The sequence below is a fragment of the Saimiri boliviensis genome, chromosome 15 (assembly GCF_048565385.1).
Source record: "Saimiri boliviensis isolate mSaiBol1 chromosome 15, mSaiBol1.pri, whole genome shotgun sequence".
Lineage (NCBI taxonomy): Eukaryota > Metazoa > Chordata > Mammalia > Primates > Cebidae > Saimiri > Saimiri boliviensis.
The window spans coordinates 8,252,960-8,266,589 of record NC_133463.1 but is presented as its reverse complement, the minus strand read 5'-3'; positions in this window follow the sequence as shown (position 1 = coordinate 8,266,589).

The following is a 13,630-nucleotide window of genomic DNA, read 5'->3' as shown; positions in this document are numbered from 1 at the left end:
TCTACAATTCCTATCCAGCATCTTAGGGTTCATTCTAGACTGCTCCTTTGCTGTATTTGTGGGAATACTCTGTGGGAAGACAGTGTGGGAATACAGTGTGGGAATCCCTTTTCCCACAGTGAGGAACCTGGCTTCTGTTTCCCTCCACATGTGCACAAAAGTGCTCACCAGAATCAGGCTTCGAACCATACCACTGCCTGTTCCTAGCCCCCGATTTCTTGGCTTCCAGGCATGCCAGTGACTCTGTTCAGGCTTCTCCCAGCAACCTACTTCCTCCATGTCCCAAAGCAAGAGAAAGAAAGAATTACTTGTTGAAATCTATTTTAAAATGACTTTGGCTGGGCATGGTGGCTCATGCCTGTAATCCCAGCAATTTGGAAGGCTGAGGCAGGTGGATCACAAGGTCAGGAGATCGAGACCATCCTGGCTAACACAGTGAAACCCCATCTCCACTAAAAAAACTATTAAAAAATTATCCAGACATGGTGGCACATGCCTGTAGTCCCAGCTACTCAGGAGGCTGAGGCCGGAGAATCGCTTGAACGTGGGAGGCAGAGGTTGCAGTGAGCCAAGATCACACCACTGCATTCCAGCCTGGGCAACAGAGCCAGACTATGTCTCAATAAACAAACAAACAAATAAATAACTAAAAATTATTTTAAGTATCCAGTGTGACCATAAAGTCTAAGCTAATCGATGTTTTCTTCTTCACTCCCTTTACCTGCTGGCACGTGCCTCAGACATCAGTTAAAAACAAAATTACAAGGCAATATTTTTGTTTGTCTTGGATACAGTCACTCATCGATTTGAAACTGTAAGACTGTACCATTAAGAACTAAAAAATTGATGGTATGTGCCTATAGTCCCAGCTATTTGGGAGGCTGAGGCATGAGAATCCCTTGAACCCGGGAGGCACAGGGGTTGCAGTGAGCCAAGATCACACCACTGCACTCCAGCCTGGGCAACAGAGCAAGACCCTGTCTTAAAAAAAAAAAAAAAATACTGCTTGGGCCTTGGGCTTTTAGTCATGGCTAAAGCAAAACTAGAGATTACCTTGATCTAGTTGGATTTCTTTTCTTTCGTTTTTTTGTCTTTTTGATTTTTTTCCTTTTTGTGGAGAACGGGGTCTCGCTACCCTGCCCAGGCAGGTCTCGAACTCCTGAGCTCAAGCTATCTTCCTGCCTCTGCCTCCCTAAAAGCTGGGATTACAAGCGTGAGCCACAGCGCCCGGCCTTTTTCTTTTTTTGTTTTTCTTCTGTCTCCCTAGTTATCACACTGATACCCGGGTTATCATACACTGGTTTGGGCATGGCAACTAAGGAGACCAGGATTTCTTTTCTTAAAAACCATAAGAAAGAAAGAGGAGTAGGCATTAAATAGTATTTTCCAGATGTATTAATAAAATTCATGGCAGCTTTGAGGAAATACTTCATAAATATATTCCCTTTCCCTACTGTCAGCCACACCCACACACACACTACTCTCCATAATCGTAGATGAAGAAAATAATGCATAACAAGCCGGAAGAAAATAACGCATAACAAGCCGGATTGCATGACTTGCTCCAAGTGCAGAGACTGGCCAGTCTAATTTATACTGCTTCTTTGCACGATTGAATTCCCCTGAGTCATTTCCATCTTCAGTGTGAGAGGGAAAGTTCACTGGAACTACATCAAGATGAAGACCAACCCCCTTGTCTCCAAAGGCTCAGTGGCTCTGTATCCTCGGTATGGTGCTTTCTCTTAGGGAGCTCAGGAGCGGCACTGCTGGCAGCCTCAGCAAACCCGACGGTAAGCAGGTACAAGTTTAGCTGCAGGTCAAGCATGGTGGCTCATGCCTGTAGTCCCAGCACTTTGGGAGGCAGAAGAAGGAGGATTGCTTGAGGCGAGGAATTTGAGACCAGCCTGGGCAACACAATGAGTGCCTGTCTCTACAGCATTTTTTTTTTTTTTAAATAACCGTGTGTGGTGGTACACACTTGGAGTCTCAGCTATTCGAGAAGCTGAGGTGGGAGGATCACTTAAGCCCAGGAGGTCAAGGCTGCAATGAGCCGTGATTGCACCACTGCACTCCTGCCTGGGCAATAGAGCAAGATCCTGTGTCAAAAAACAAATACCCCAAAAGTGTAGCTGCAGTGGATGACCCAGGGCATGTAAACAGGCTCTTCTCTCCTTGGCAAATCTTTTCTTCCTTTCCAGAACTAATGGAGGAAAATCTGACAGGGTGTGTCTACAGAAAAGGTAATGATAGGACATCCCAGAACCAGAAGGGGCAGCCTCTGGTTAGGCAAGACTGGGAGCATGAATGACTTAATAAATAGCAATTATATGCATACCTACTAAGTGGTTTGGTCATTGTATGTAGTGTGACCCACAAATATCTAACATGTCAACTCAGTTTTAGGCTGGTTGTTCAAACTGAAGCTTTAATTCTTGAGCCGTCTAAGTCTTCAACAGTCGGAGGCCCTATGCTGATTTGATTTTGCCAGAACACATTTATATAGAAAATAATTCATATTTACACATGAATTATAATGGCATATTTATAAAGATGGTAATGGATAGTTGCTTTTTAACCTTTTGCCTAGCATTTGATTTAGGTACATTTTATTAATGAATGCCCCTTGCGTTTTCTTGTACACAATCACCAATTTTGATTTAATCCTGTGTCAATATCCTATCCATGCTGGTGGCCTACAAGGTCCCACATGAACTGGTTCTTTCTTTCTTTTCTTTTCTTCTCTTTTTTTTTTTTTTTTTTTTTGATGGAGTCTCACTCTCTCTCTCCCAGGCTGGAGTGCAGCCCGATCTCAGCTCACTGCAACTCTGCCTCCCAGGTTCAAGCAGTTCTCCTGCCTCAGGCTTCCAAGTAGCTGGGGTTACAGGCATCTACCACCATGCTCGTCTAATTATATATATATATTTTTTTTGAGATAGAGTCTCACTCTATTGCCCAGGCTGGAGTGCAGTGGCGTGATCTCAGTTCACCGCAACTTCCGTCTCCTAGATTCGAGTGATTCTCCTGCCTCAGCCTCCTAAGCAGCTGAGATTACAGGCAGTCACCACCGCACCTAGCTAATTTTGTATTTTTAGGCGAGACAGGGTTTCACCGTGTTGCCCAGGCTCGTCTCGAACTCCTGACCTCAAGTGATCTACCCACCTCAGCTTCCTAAGGTGCTGGGATTACAGGCCTAAGTCACTGTGTCCGGCCTATTTATTTGTATTATCTATCCCCTGCCTATTAGAATGCTAACTCCCTGTGTCGTTCATTGCTGTACCCAGCACCCCCATGCCCAGAACTACTGGCAGCTGGCCCATCATGGGAACTCCACAAGATTTGTTGAGTGAATGAAAGATCACCTGAGAAGGCACCTTACTCAAGGCACCTTACTGAAGGATTTCTTTAAAGCCACAGAGGGACCAAGGCTGGGGAAGCCTTCGACTCTTGGTTTGTCCTTGACCACACATTTTCATGTCTCCTCTTGTTCTTTAAAACACTCTCCCCCTTTAGAGCTTTTATTGAAGCTTCAATATGTCACTTGAAGAGGAGGAATGTCCCCTTCAGGGGACCCCTACTGACTTGTATTTCATTAAAAGAGCATTATCTCACAGAGCAAGCAGGAACTTCCGAAAGAAGGATAATGGTTATAAGAGCCTCTAAATAATTTTGACTGATTAGATATCTTAATCCAGTTGCCAGTTAATTGTGTTTGTTTGTGATGAAGAATATGATTTTCACCTGCTCCCCCTCCACAATCTCCCCGGTGTTTGGAGAAAGCCAATCTCCCTGCCCACTGCATATCTGCTTTGAGCTCTTTGAAGGTGTTTGCTGAGGGGATGAGACCACAGCTATCACCTGGAGCCAGGAGCTGGGAAGAAGGAATCCCTGCCAAGCCACCTGCAGGTTGACTCAGAAAGTTCCTCACCCCAAGTCAAACAACAGGAGATCCGAAGACAGGGCTCCCTCCCCACCCCCTCACCCCGCCCTTGTGTCACTCTTTCTATGGAGAAAATAACTCAGTCATTGAAATACCCATCAAAATTCCATGTTCTCACAGATTATCTGTAGAGCAAAATCAAGTTTTTCCTTTATTTTCAATCTGTCACACAGTGGTACTTTTAACATACAGTAAAAATAAATCACTAGAAAAATAAAACAAAGGCATATGAAATACAAACTCGCTTTTTTTTTTTTTTTTTGAGACGGAGTCTCACTCTGTTGCGCCCAGCCTGGAATGCAATGGTGCCATCTCGGCTCACTGCAACTTCCCACTCCCAGGTTCAAGCGATTCTCCCACCTCAGTTTCCCAAGTAGCTGGGATTACAGGGGCCTGCCACCACGCCCGGCTAATTTTTTGTATTTTTGGGAGAGACAGGGTTTCGCCCTACTGGACAGGCTGATTTCGAGCTCCCCATCCCAGGTGATCCTCCCGCCTTGGCCTCCCAAGAGGCTGGGATTACAGGTGTGAGCCATCTTGCCTGGCCAAGCTCACATTTTTTATTCAAGATTTCAGCAGGTGTTAGGTTCCTCTCAAATTGCTCCCAAATTCCCAACTGGCTTGCTTGCAGTTTCTGTACTTCCCCTGCAGGTGGGATACAGACAGTTCACAGGGGGCCTTAAGACAGCAGCCTTTTTCCCCCCAATTTTATGTTACTGGTCCTTATTTAAAAAAAAAAAAAAAAAAAAAAAAAAAAAAAAAAAAAAAAAGGCTGGGCGCGGTGGCTCAAGCCTGTAATCCCAGCACTTTGGGAGGCCGAGGCGAGTGGATCACGAGGTCAAGAGATCGAGACCATCCTGGTCAACATGGTGAAACCCTGTCTCTATTAAAAATACAAAAAATTAGCTGGGCATGGTGGCACGTGCCTGTAATCCCAGCTACTTAGGAGGCTGAGGCAGGAGAATTGCCTGAACCCAGGAGGCGGAGGTTGCGGTGAGCCGAGATCGCGCCATTGCACTCCAGCCTGGGTAACAAGAGCGAAACTCCGTCTCAAAAAAAAAAGAAAGAAAGAAAGAAAATATAATGAGACCTTAAACTGATTGTAAAAGTGCTATTAGATAAAAACTTCTGTCATTCATAAGCACCAAATGAACACTATGCCGCATATTGACTGCATTGTCTGCTGCAAGTTAGGTTATTTGCCTTATCATTCGGTTCCAGGTGCCCCGGTGAGTGGAGACGTGAATGCCTTCAGCTTTGCTGCTGGGGGTTAGTGTAGGTGTAGACCGAGTGAAAGGACTGAAAAGCAAACTATGTGGTACAGAGGAAAGGGGGAATTGGAGTTTTCAGGTTAACTTAACCTTCCAGTGACCTGCTTCTCAATCACAGATTTGAATTCTTTCTTCTGCTGCCAAATATTTAAACCTATTTTGTTAACCATAGCTACTCCTACACGTTAATTTTTTTTTTTTTTTCTGTTTTACTGATGGAGAAATGGAAGTGAAGTTTCTAATAGCCAATCTAGAGGATCTGGCGGCAGAAGCCCAAGCTAAAGGGTTTAGTTCTTTACCCACAGCATTTAGAGTGCGCGTCCCCTGGCCTGTGCCCGCGGCCCCGCCTGTGAGATGTGACAGGTCTGCTCCACACCTGGGAGGTGCCATTCGGCTTTCTAATGGCATCAGGGTTTACATCCAAACTCTCCTCACCTAGATATTTCAACTCATGCCTTTCGCGCTCTCTTTGAACTCATTGCAACTTCTAACTTTATAAATACATTTGGATTCCCTTTAAATTCCCATCTTCCTTTTGTGTCCACCACAGCCAACAAAGAGCTGGAGTTGCAAGTTTCCATATGTGGAAAATTAGAAGATATGAAACACTGGTTGCTTTGTACCGCTTATTACCATACTAAAGCCTTTGTTCAGAGGACTTAAAATTATTATTTAATGTGCCACTGTATTTTCTAGGCAGGCACTTGAACTGTTTATCCACAATTCCTTTCGTTCTAAATTGCACATAGCTACACTCTCAAAGATGCTTAAATTGGGTAGCCATATTCCTCGCATGTTAAATTTCTTTATAAATTGCTTCTTTGAATTAAAATCGTTGTTTTATTATTTTATGTATCTGTACGTTTTCTCTAACCCGGGTATTCACAAACATCATCAAGTCTTTCAGAGTGAGAACTTTCTGTATACAGGAGATTGGAAATTGTGAACGGATCAAAATCAATACAGCATAGAGCACTGCGCAAAAGGGGAAAATGGTTTCTTTTGTAGATTTATTTTCAGATGTAATAGACTTGCATGATATCTTTAAAATGGTATGTCATTTCGTAAAGAAAAAAGTTGTTAAAATAGTTGCCATTGCTTTCTAAAGGACATGAATGTGGAAAAATTATTGGTTGTTTTACAAAATAAAATAACATTGACATAGTGCACAGTACTCTTATATACACACTTCAATTTCATCATCAAAATAACCCTACCATCTAGATATTCTTACTCTTTCCATTTTTCTTTCTACAAGAGGAAAGGAGGTTCAGAAGGATGAAAGGGCTCCCCCAAGATCACACATGAGGAAGAATTGAAACTTCTCATATCACAGTTTATGCTGTCTGTGTCCCAAACTGCTAACACGGATTTTTTTTTTGGAGACAGAGTTTCGCTCCTTACCCAAGCTGGAGTGCAATGATGCGATCTTGGCTCACCGAAACCTCCGCCTCTTGGGTTCAGGCAATTCTCCTGCCTCAGCCTCCTGAGTAGCTGGGATTACAGGCACGCGCCACCACGCCCAGCTAATGTTTTGTATTTTTAGTAGAGACGGGATTTCACCATGTTGACCAGGATGGTCTCGATCTCTTGACCTTTTGATCCACCCGCCTCGGCCTCCCAAAGTGCTGGGATTACAGGCATGAGCTACCGTAACCGGCCTGCTGCTAACACGGTTTTACACATGAAGAGGGAAATTGTTAGCCACTGTAGCATTTACCCAAGACTTGAAGGACTTTGGTTCACTTTTTTCTTTTTCTTTTTTTTTTTTTTTTTTTTTTTTTTTTTGCAGACAGAGTCTTCTTCTGTTGCCCAGGCTGTAGTGCAGTGGCGCCATCTCAGCTCACTGCAACCTGCACCTCCCACATTCAAGCAATTCTCCTGCCTCAGCCTCCTGAGTAGCTGGGATTACAGACAGCTGTCACCATGCCCAGCTAATTTTTGTATTTTCAGTAGAGACAGTGTCTCGCCATGTTGGCCAGGCTCATCTTAAATGCCTGACCTCAAGTGATCCACCCATCTGGGCCTCCCAAAGTGTGGGATTACAGGCGTGAGGCACGGCGCCCAGGTCAGTTCACCTTGATTACTGAGAGCACTCTGGCTTGGTTCAAAGACAGTAGAACATGCTTCTTATTAAATATGTTAGTGAGGACACTTTCTATGTCCACAAACTAGGTGTCAGTAATGAATACAGTAACCCCGAGCGTCCTAATTTAGCTGATAAACCTCTAAAGGAGCATGCTGCAAACAGTTTTCCAAACTTTTTTCCACAGTTCTTCTTCTCAGGGGACCTGCAGAGAGCCCTGGGTATCTGTATTCGAGCACCCCAGTTGTTCTGTTCCCTAGCCAAGGCTGGGATGCAATGCCTTAATATATTAAAATTGGTAAATGGTTAATGATAACTGTTCCAACATAGATGAAAACTATCACCTATGCTAAGCTTAAATCCAGGATGCCCTGGGTGCTATTATTCCTAAAAAGCCAACAACAACAACAAGAAGAACTATCTTAGGTTCTTAGTCCTCTCATTATTTGTAAAATAATAAAACTTGTGAGGAAAGGATCCCCTTAACTTTATCTTATATATTTTTTTTCATAAGAGAGCTAGAGCCTTGGTAATCTTTAATGTCAGAAGGAAAAAAAAGTTATGACTCTAAGCTTTGTTGAGTACATCCTCTTTTGTGATTCCAGTGGTGTCTTACTCCCAGAAAGCAGTCACGCTTTATGTCTTTCATAGCTATTTTGTCATAATTTTGCGACAGAGTTCAGGTCACAGTGTAGACCACTTGTTAAAGTTGACCACCTTGTTTTATTCTTTATACTACTCCTTACCTCTTTGTACTAATGTTTGACATAAAGTAGGTGCTTACAAATACTAATTGGTTGTAATTCTTCCAACTGATTACGAATGATAGAAAAGGACTTGGTATCCCTATGACCTTCTTTTGAGACAAAGTTTGGCACTTGTCACCCAGGCTGGAGTGCAATGGCATGATCTCGGCTCACTGCAACCTCCTCCTCCCGGGTTAAATTGATTTTCCTGCCTCAGCCTCCCAAGTAGCTGGGATTACCGGTGCCCACCACCAAGCCTGGCTAATTTTTGTATTTTTAGTAGAGACATGGTTTCACCATGTTGGCCAGGCTGGTCTTGAACACCTAACCTCAAGTGATCGACCCACCTCTGCCTCCCAAACTGCTGGACGGACCTGTGACCTGTGCCCAGCTCTATGACCTTCTTAAGCCCTGTTTCCTATGTGTTCATTTTGATTGCAAGAGTCTTCGGCTTTCTTGTATGGTCTTCTGTTGCTTAACAATGTGGATGTATTCTGAGAAATGCTTCCTTAGATGATTTGGTCTTTGTGAAAACATCCTACAGTGGATTTACACAAACCTAGATAGTGTCACCTCCTGCACACCTAGGCTATGTGATACAACCTATTGCTCCTGGCTGCCTAGCATGTTACTGTACTGAATACTGTAGGCAATTGTAATGCAGTATTATAGGCACAAATGTATTTGTGTAACTATGCATATCTAAACACAGAAAGAACACTGTAAAAATACGGTGGTGTCATCTTATGGGGCTGCCATCGTATATGAAGTCTGTCATAGACCTAAGGTTCTTGTATGGTGCAAGACTATATGGCTGTATGGCTAGCAATGCCAGGCACATACAGAAACTCAACCTGCCTACATCAGCTACACATCTACCACTGGATTTCCATAGCCCTAAGTTCTACGACATTTTTAGAAATGCTCCAAATGACAATCCAAATTATTTATAAGCATTTGCAGACCATTCTTGTATAATTATAACCATTTTGAATGTTTGATTGCTACAATAACAGACATTAGAAACCTTAGAGACCTGATGAACAATACATGAATCTAGATAAGGGATACCTGGAGGCTTTTCAAACAATGCTTTTTAGCAACTTTTGTAAATTTGAAAGGATTCCTGAATTAAAAAAAAAAAAATTCATTGAACATTAAACCTTGAAGACATTTTGCTAACTGAAAGAAGCCCATCACAAAGAACCACAGATTGCCTGATTCCATTTATATGAGATGTTCAAAATAGGCAGATCTGTAGATAGAAAATCGACGATGAGTTGCTTGGGGCCAAGGGATAAAAAAGGGTTAAGGAGTGATGGCTAAAACGTATGTGGTTTCTTTTTGGGGTGACAAAAGTGTTATAAACTTGATTATGGTGATGATTACACAAGTCTGAATATACCAAAAAATCAGTGAACTGAACACTTTAGATGAGTAAATTAGTATCTGAATCATATCTTAATAAAACAGTCATTTCAAAAATTAAAAATCAGAGACAACCCAAAGACATAGATATTAAAAGTCTTGTTTGAAATTGGAAACTGGTTGAAAGGTGCAGCCACTTTACATAGAACCAGTCAGGATTCTCTCGTTCCCCTCCCCTCCCCCATGCAGTACATTCCACATTCGCAGTAAATGGATTCTCTCCTCCAGGGTACGTGGTAGACAAATGTTCTAGCACATAAATGAATTGATTTATGAGTAGTCAGGATAATGTTAACATCTGACAAGTTTGATTTTAACCTTTATCTGTAATTTTGTGTCTTACGTTCAACCTGAATTCATAGATATTTCTGGAAGAGTTTTGCCTAAGACATTGTACATGTCAGTTCAGAATCCTGAATGGCATGCTTCCTTTTTTCCCATCTTCCTGCATGGAATGGGTAACATGAGTTTTCACTCTCTCTTTTTCAGTTTTATTAAAATAAAATGGCAATTAAGGTTTGTACGGAATACTGATGAACCTTAAAAAAAAGAGAGAAAGAAAGAGAGAGAGAAGTTTACGTGAACTTAACCAAGTTAAAAATGACATTCGGGTAATCACGTGCATGAAAGAAAATCCACTTAACCTACAACCCTTGTTTCCTTATTTACGTATGGGCTAGTTTTTGTTTTGTTTTGCTTTGTTTTGTTTTGAGACGGAGTTTCGCTCTTGCTGCCCAGGCTGGAGTGCAATGGCATGATCTCGGCTCACTGCAACCTTTCCCTCCCAGGTTCAAGCAATTTTCTTGCCTAAGCCTCCCTAGTAGCTTCCCGTGTCACATCACGCCCAGCTAATTTTGTATTTTTAGTAGAGACAGAGTTTCTCCATGTTGGTCAGGGTGGTCTCGAACTCCTAGCCTCAGGTGATCACCATCCTCGGTCTCCCAAAGTGCTGGGATTATAGATGTGAGCCACTGCGCCCCACTGGGCTAGTATTTTTTTTTAAATCAAGCATCCACTCCCTGTTCATTTTGGGATTTAGTGAAATATACCAGATGAATTTAGTTTCATGTTCACTAATACTAAGTAAGGGTCGGATTGGATGAGCCTGAAAAATAATTGTGTAGGAGGAAATTTTTATCAGTAGTAAATATTTCACCTTTTTATATAAGAAAATAAACTATTTTGCAAATGGATTTGAAAGGTGCATAGCCATGTTCTGTGTGAAAAGGTTTTCTTCGGGTGCCTGCGGACTCATGACAAAGAGAATAGTTATTTCTCTGCAAATTAAGCTTTATACCAACCAGATTGTTTTTATTTAACCATGAGTGTCTGTGACAATATGCCAAAATGCGGAAATTGCTACAGAGTTCTACTTGGGTGTAAGAACACTGTCGCTTCTGCATAAATCAAGACAGCAAAGTTCAGGTGATGTGGCATCATTACCACGCAGAGAGTTAGCAAATGATTTTACCAACTGCAGTTTAAACATCTTATTTTTTCTTCCTTCCTCAAAGGGGAAACATTTTTCTAAAACTGATTGTGGTCTTATTTCTGTTTGGAACCAATTGTTAGAAGAGAAAATAGGAGTTCTAATGTTAAGTGATTAACCAAAGGCTTACTATTCAGTTTCTAAATTTACGAAGATTTTTTTCTACCAAAACCAAATAGTGTATTACAGTCAGAATGAATAACTTCTACTCATTTGGGTGTTTTTTATTATCCTATATTTTGGAGAACTTAGTCATTTTATTTTATGGTTCCCAAACAAGACACAAAACCAACAAAAAACAAAAACAAATTTGAATTAAAAATCGTGTATGTGCTGTTGTAATTACTCACATGTGCTTATAAACACACCAGCTCTCCATTTCTGATTTCAGAAAGTGAATTGGTGGGAGAAGGTTTAATAATTACTGTTTTGTATACTATTCTAGTTATTCACATTTTTTAAAGCTTACACTTAATTTCAGAAGACATAGCTTCTTAATATTGTCACATGGCATATTTAACTCAAATGGGGTGGCTATCGGCAGAACAGATACCTGTTTATAATATCACCTACACTAAATACTTCTTTGTTATAGTTTACAGTCTCGATTTGAATTTTGAGTTATCAGAAGCAAGATAATTTGCTAGAAGGGCGAGTCATTGAGTTTTGCTTAAAATCAGCTCTGAACTTGGGGACACTCATGAATCCCACAAGACTATCCCAAAGTATTAGTCAGTAGAAGTTAACCTTAAGATATCTAAGAAAATCTCAGTCTACTAAATATAGTATCATTAGTTCTGTTTGAAATAAATATAATTTCTCGTAGTGAAAAAAGGAACTTTGAAATTTAGAAGGCAGTCATTTTGACCTACTTTTTACACTGGAATTACTTTATTAAGTTAGATCAAACACAGGCTCCTTGCCTCAACTAAATGGACATGGTAAACTGGCTCCAAAGTTGATTTGTGGAACTCAATTATGGACTTCACAAAGTGTTCAAGGTTACTGTTCAATTTGTTTCAGCCAGAATCAATAAATCTCTCTCCTGGTTTCTTTGCTGTACGTACTGTACTGGTTAATCATGTATATACATGGCATAGCACATTAGACTTGGAGAAAGAGTTTTCTGGTGGGAGCCAATTTTTAACTACCGTACTGTTGAAATTTTAAAACAAAGGGAAACTGCTTCTGTTTATTATTAAGATGTGATGGGAACTAAGAGCCATAAATAATTCTGCTGGCCAATTTCCAGGACTGGAAGTAAAAAGTGAGAGAGAGAGAGAAAGGTAGGCAAGGGGAGGAAAAGAAACTATCTTCTGAAATTGCTTAGTGGAAGAACTGCAACATTTAGGAAATTCTTAATATTAATAGAGAGCCACGAGTCCTCACAAAGAAAAGGGGAAATAATCAGTTCTACAAATACGGACGTAAGCTTTCTTAGTATACACATCGTATTTTAAAAGACAGCATGAAATGCTTTCTGGAGACTAAATATTAAACTTCAGATTTATGTGAGTAAATGTGGAAGAGCTGTAGCAGAGAAAATTTTAAAAATCACCTCTACAGTAATTCCTTCCCCAGGATAGCTCCCCTCTCTTTTCCCAGGATTACTGTATTTATATAGAACTAAAATTGCAGCTTGGGCAGCAAGGCGAGACCCTATTTCTACAAAAATATTTACAAATTAAAAAATTAGCCAGGCATGGTGGTTGCCTGCCTGTGGTCCCAGCTGCCAGGGAGTTGGGGTGGTAGGATTGCTTGAGCCCAGGAGTTCCAGGCTGTGGTGAGCTGTGATTGCGCCACTGCAATCCAGCTTCAGTGACAGCATGAGACCTTGTCTCAAAAAATAATAATAAAATTAAATAAAACAAAATAAAAGAAAAATAGACAGTGAGCTGCGATTGCACCACTGCAGTACAGCCTCGGTAACAGCACAAGACCCTGTTTCAAAAAATAATAAAATAAAATATAAAATAATAAGGAGAACTAAAACTGGAGGTTCCGTCTAATGGTGGATGGATGTAGAATACATGTCAGTGGTGCCCAGTCAACCTAATTCTGCCCTAACTGAGCTGAAAAAGCTTCGCTGGGGGTCAGAACACCCAAGCCCCGTCTCCTGCTCAGTCTTGTGCTGGTTGTGCCGCTGACAATCTGTGTGGCTTTGGGCTAATCATCTTGTTTCTTCCTTCACAGAATAAAAGGACCACCCTAGATGACTCTTAGGTGCCTTTCAGTTTTCACATTCTGGGCTGTGGTCCTCTGCATGGAAATGAGATTTCAAAACTCCCACCTCTCTGATACAGTAGGGAAGTAGAATATTTTAAACCTTATCCCATTCTAGTGTGTATTAGTATAAAAATTACCTGGGGACAGACCTGATAGGTTTGAACTAGCTTCCATGGATCTGCATTTTCACCTAGCTTTTGCAGATGGTTCCTAAAAACTGGAGAGAAACCCAGCCCTAGGATATCTCTTAAGCTTCTAATGCCAAAGAAGGCTGTGAAGATCAAGACTTTTTAAATGAGTTTTCCTAGGGGTATCTTCAACATTCTTAAAGCTTTTGCAGCGAGGAAATTAACACATAGGAAAGGCAATTCCAGGAAAGAGAGCAATTGTCATAGCTGGAGGACAATTTCTGGGTTTAAGATGCTTGTTCATATTGTTTGCTGAAAA